Source organism: Schistocerca americana, chromosome 3 (genome assembly GCF_021461395.2).
Source record: "Schistocerca americana isolate TAMUIC-IGC-003095 chromosome 3, iqSchAmer2.1, whole genome shotgun sequence".
Classification (NCBI taxonomy): domain Eukaryota; kingdom Metazoa; phylum Arthropoda; class Insecta; order Orthoptera; family Acrididae; genus Schistocerca; species Schistocerca americana.
This window is the reverse complement of record NC_060121.1, coordinates 590830418-590835417: the sequence shown is the minus strand read 5'-3', so window position 1 is coordinate 590835417 and position 5000 is coordinate 590830418. Positions and strand designations below refer to the sequence as shown.

At 53.2% G+C, this 5000-nt stretch overlaps 1 non-coding gene across 1 annotated transcript in view; it reads left to right on the top strand.

The window, feature by feature from the left end:
• The first annotated feature begins 3873 nt into the window (after window positions 1–3873).
• The window catches only part of LOC124608809, a 1910-nt gene continuing 783 nt past the window's right edge, over window positions 3874–5000 (top strand). The window contains exon 1 of the ribosomal RNA XR_006979373.1: window positions 3874–5000. This exon is cut by the window's right edge and continues 783 nt beyond it. This is a non-coding gene — a ribosomal RNA (small subunit ribosomal RNA).

The following is a 5000-nucleotide window of genomic DNA, read 5'->3' as shown; positions in this document are numbered from 1 at the left end:
AACCGGATTAAACGTATACACGGCGCTGATTAGTAATAGATAGAGCCATCAGAATACAGATAATGTATACAACTGTCCGTATACATGCTGAAAGACTCTGCTCACAATCACACGTCAGCCAGACACTCTTATCACGCACTACTCTCTGCCTGTAACAGGCACACAGACAATATGTAAGCACCAGCATGGAACAACACCCAGTGCATCCTCTCTGCCACATTAGACAATCCACACTATCATAACCAGACCGGGAGGTCCACTCGGAAAACAGAATATCCCACCCTTCCGACAACCACCATTGCTCAGCTAAGCCACCAACACCCACACATGTCCTACACAGGGGTGCACCCAACATCACAATACTGCCTCCTGTCACACCACAAAAACAATGGCAGGAATGAAAGACACAGGTCTGCCACAAGCATGGAATCAGAGCGCCGCCTGTCATGAGCCAAAGGTGCACCCTGACGTGCCAAATCAGATGATGCCGCAGTCATTTACTTACGATAATCACAATCAACAAACCGGCCCCCCCCCCAAAACACCTTTCCTTACAACAATGTGTACCTTAACCTAACCCGTATTGTGCCTTAACCTAACCCGTATTGTGCCTTAACCTAACCCGTATTGTGCCTTAACCTAACCCGTATTGTGCCTTAACCTAACCCGTATTGTGCCTTAACCTAACCCGTATTGTGCCTTAACCTAACCCGTATTGTGCCTTAACCTAACCCGTATTGTGCCTTAACCTAACCCGTATTGTGCCTTAACCTAACCCGTATTGTGCCTTAACCTAACCCGTATTGTGCCTTAACCTAACCCGTATTGTGCCTTAACCTAACCCGTATTGTGCCTTAACCTAACCCGTATTGTGCCTTAACCTAACCCGTATTGTGCCTTAACCTAACCCGTGTTGTGCCTTAACCTAACCCGTGTTGTGCCTTAACCTAACCCGTGTTGTGCCTTAACCTAACCCGTATTGTGCCTTAACCTAACCCGTGTTGTGCCTTAACCTAACCCGTGTTGTACCTTAACCTAACCCGTGTTGTACCTTAACCTAACCCGTGTTGTACCTTAACCTAACCCGTGTTGTACCTTAACCTAACCCGTGTTGTACCTTAACCTAACCCGTGTTGTACCTTAACCTAACCCGTGTTGTACCTTAACCTAACCCGTGTTGTACCTTAACCTAACCCGTGTTGTACCTTAACCTAACCCGTGTTGTGCCTTAACCTAACCTATGTTGCGCCTTAACCTAACCTATGTTGCGCCTTAACCTAACCTATGTTGCGCCTTAACCTAACCTATGTTGCGCCTTAACCTAACCCATATTGTACCTTAACCTAACCCATGTTGTACCTTAACCTAACCCATATTGTACCTTAACCTAACCCATGTTGCGCCTTAACCTAACCCATGTTGCGCCTTAACCTAACCTATGTTGCGCCTTAACCTAACCCATGTTGCGCCTTAACCTAACCCATGTTGCGCCTTAACCTAACCCATGTTGCGCCTTAACCTAACCCATGTTGCGCCTTAACCTAACCCATGTTGCGCCTTAACCTAACCCATGTTGCGCCTTAACCTAACCCATGTTGCGCCTTAACCTAACCCATGTTGCGCCTTAACCTAACCCATGTTGCGCCTTAACCTAACCCATGTTGCGCCTTAACCTAACCCATGTTGCGCCTCAACCTAACCCATGTTGCGCCTCAACCTAACCTATGTTGCGCCTCAACCTAACCTATGTTGCGCCTCAACCCAACACACGTTGGGCCTCAACCCAACACACGTTGGGCCTTAACCCAACACACGTTGGGCCTTAACCCAACACACGTTGGGCCTTAACCCAACACACGTTGGGCCTTAACCCAACACACGTTGGGCCTTAACCCAACACACGTTGGGCCTTAACCCAACACACGTTGGGCCTTAACCCAACACACGTTGGGCCTTAACCCAACACACGTTGGGCCTTAACCCAACACACGTTGGGCCTTAACCCAACACACGTTGGGCCTTAACCCAACACACGTTGGGCCTTAACCCAACACACGTTGGGCCTTAACCCAACACACGTTGGGCCTTAACCCAACACACGTTGGGCCTTAACCCAACACACGTTGGGCCTTAACCCAACACACGTTGGGCCTTAACCCAACACACGTTGGGCCTTAACCTGCTCTGTAATTGTCATACGACGCGTTAAATTAGTGTAGTGTTGCCTAACTGCAACCCCCGCAATATAGTTTGCTACTCGCACTGCCCGGTCCCCAGAGTATCGCTTCATGTGAAACACCTTGCAGCTATACACTGTAATGCGGATGGCAGTAGGACGTACATGCTCAATGCCCTTCGCAGTTGTTCATTGGCATTCGCATGGCGAAGCACAGCCTACGTTGTGGTACGGCTTGTGTCAACTGTCCGCTGATGTTGTACGTCCAAATCACACACTGTACTGCACATTGGTCCTCATGTACTGAATGATACATCGTGGTACATGTGTGACCGTACCACGACTGCGCCAACAACGGCGAACCATACGGTCCAAATATTGTGCACTCAGCTACGTGTCGTCTCCCTATAAGAGCTGGATTGCAGTATGGTATGCCGTGGATGGCGATCAGCATGAGCCGTCTGTTGATGTAGTGGCGCGTGTTGTCAGACGTAGTCGTCTCCTCTCACACACCGTGATAGCATGGTGCACTGCGTTCCACATCTGCGACATGCGACAGAGGCCGGTTGACAGTCGTTCGCGCAATGGACATCGCATACGTACGGGGGCCACCTTCCACGTGTTCGCGAAGCGTGCACATGTTGTTGCGTGTATGTGGGCAGACATAGTGTGTCGTGACACCTGACACAGGCATGCAACAATCGTTGAATTTGCAAATGGCGATGGACGTCTACGTTTGCTGGTGACGTTACGCAAATGAACAACTGGTAAACCGTTGTGGTGCGGTTGTTCTCGCTAGAGGTGAATCAGTGATGGCGACGATCGGTTGAGCTACCAACCGGTTGTTTCAGCGATACCCACCATGCCCACGAACGTGAATGGCATGTGGGTGTGAAGCGATACGCGGCGGTGGCTGGGTGGGACCGTCCCCGGCCGGTGAGGGGGGGCCTCCCGGCGTGCTGGCCGCGCGGTGCGTGGGCGCACGCGCTACAGCCGGCTGGTGGGGGCGGCCAGTGGCAGGCGCGCCGGCCGACGGAGGCGGCAGGCGGCGCAGCTGCGCGCCGGCGCACCCTGCACGCGGCGCCGTGCGGCCAAAGTAGGTCCTCGCGGGCCCGGTGCGAAGCGCGGTGGACATCTGCAGTGTGCTGGTCCGATTGAGGACTGTGTGCGCTGAGGATGCGCCGCCGCCCGGCGCTCGGCGCCGCGACGCCGTCTGCTGCTCGGTCGCCTCTGCGGTTCTCGCAGGTGGATTGTATCGCAGCTGTGCGGACGTGTTGGCGCGTGCGCTGTGCTGGGAGAGTTCGCTTCGGCACCCAAGTGGGGCTTTTGTCCTTCTGTGGCGCTGGCGTTGGAGCTGCCGGCCACCGTAGGTGGCGCGTGTTGTCTCCCGCCGGCAATGCCACGACAGCACGCTCCCGGGCCTCTGTCGGCAGCGGCAAGCTCAGTTGGGAGCACGGGTGGTCGCACCTAAAGCGTCTACTCGCCAAACTCCGGGCGATTGCGCCACTCTCGAACCCGACCAAGTACTTAGGACGGCGCTGCGCGCCGCCGGGACCTGAGAGGGTTTCGAGGTGTATTGTGCAGGGGAGCTCAGCCTCCTCCTGTTTGCAGAATAATTGAGCGGACGCTTGCGTGTTCGCGCGGGCCCCCGGGACACACTCCCGGGCGGCCGGCTGCTCAGCTCTAGTTGACGCAGCTCCCTGGTTGATCCTGCCAGTAGTCATATGCTTGTCTCAAAGATTAAGCCATGCATGTCTCAGTACAAGCCGCATTAAGGTGAAACCGCGAATGGCTCATTAAATCAGTTATGGTTCCTTAGATCGTACCCACGTTACTTGGATAACTGTGGTAATTCTAGAGCTAATACATGCAAACAGAGTCCCGACCAGAGATGGAAGGGACGCTTTTATTAGATCAAAACCAATCGGTCGGCTCGTCCGGTCCGTTTGCCTTGGTGACTCTGAATAACTTTGGGCTGATCGCACGGTCCTCGTACCGGCGACGCATCTTTCAAATGTCTGCCTTATCAACTGTCGATGGTAGGTTCTGCGCCTACCATGGTTGTAACGGGTAACGGGGAATCAGGGTTCGATTCCGGAGAGGGAGCCTGAGAAACGGCTACCACATCCAAGGAAGGCAGCAGGCGCGCAAATTACCCACTCCCGGCACGGGGAGGTAGTGACGAAAAATAACGATACGGGACTCATCCGAGGCCCCGTAATCGGAATGAGTACACTTTAAATCCTTTAACGAGTATCTATTGGAGGGCAAGTCTGGTGCCAGCAGCCGCGGTAATTCCAGCTCCAATAGCGTATATTAAAGTTGTTGCGGTTAAAAAGCTCGTAGTTGGATTTGTGTCCCACGCTGTTGGTTCACCGCCCGTCGGTGTTTAACTGGCATGTATCGTGGGACGTCCTGCCGGTGGGGCGAGCTGAAGGCGTGCGACGCGCCTCGTGCGTGCTCGTGCGTCCCGAGGCGGACCCCGTTGCAATCCTACCAGGGTGCTCTTGAGTGAGTGTCTCGGTGGGCCGGCACGTTTACTTTGAACAAATTAGAGTGCTTAAAGCAGGCAAGCCCGCCTGAATACTGTGTGCATGGAATAATGGAATAAGACCTCGGTTCTATTTTGTTGGTTTTCGGAACCCGAGGTAATGATTAATAGGGACAGGCGGGGGCATTCGTATTGCGACGTTAGAGGTGAAATTCTTGGATCGTCGCAAGACGAACAGAAGCGAAAGCATTTGCCAAGTATGTTTTCATTAATCAAGAACGAAAGTTAGAGGTTCGAAGGCGATCAGATACCGCCCTAGTTCTAACCATAAAC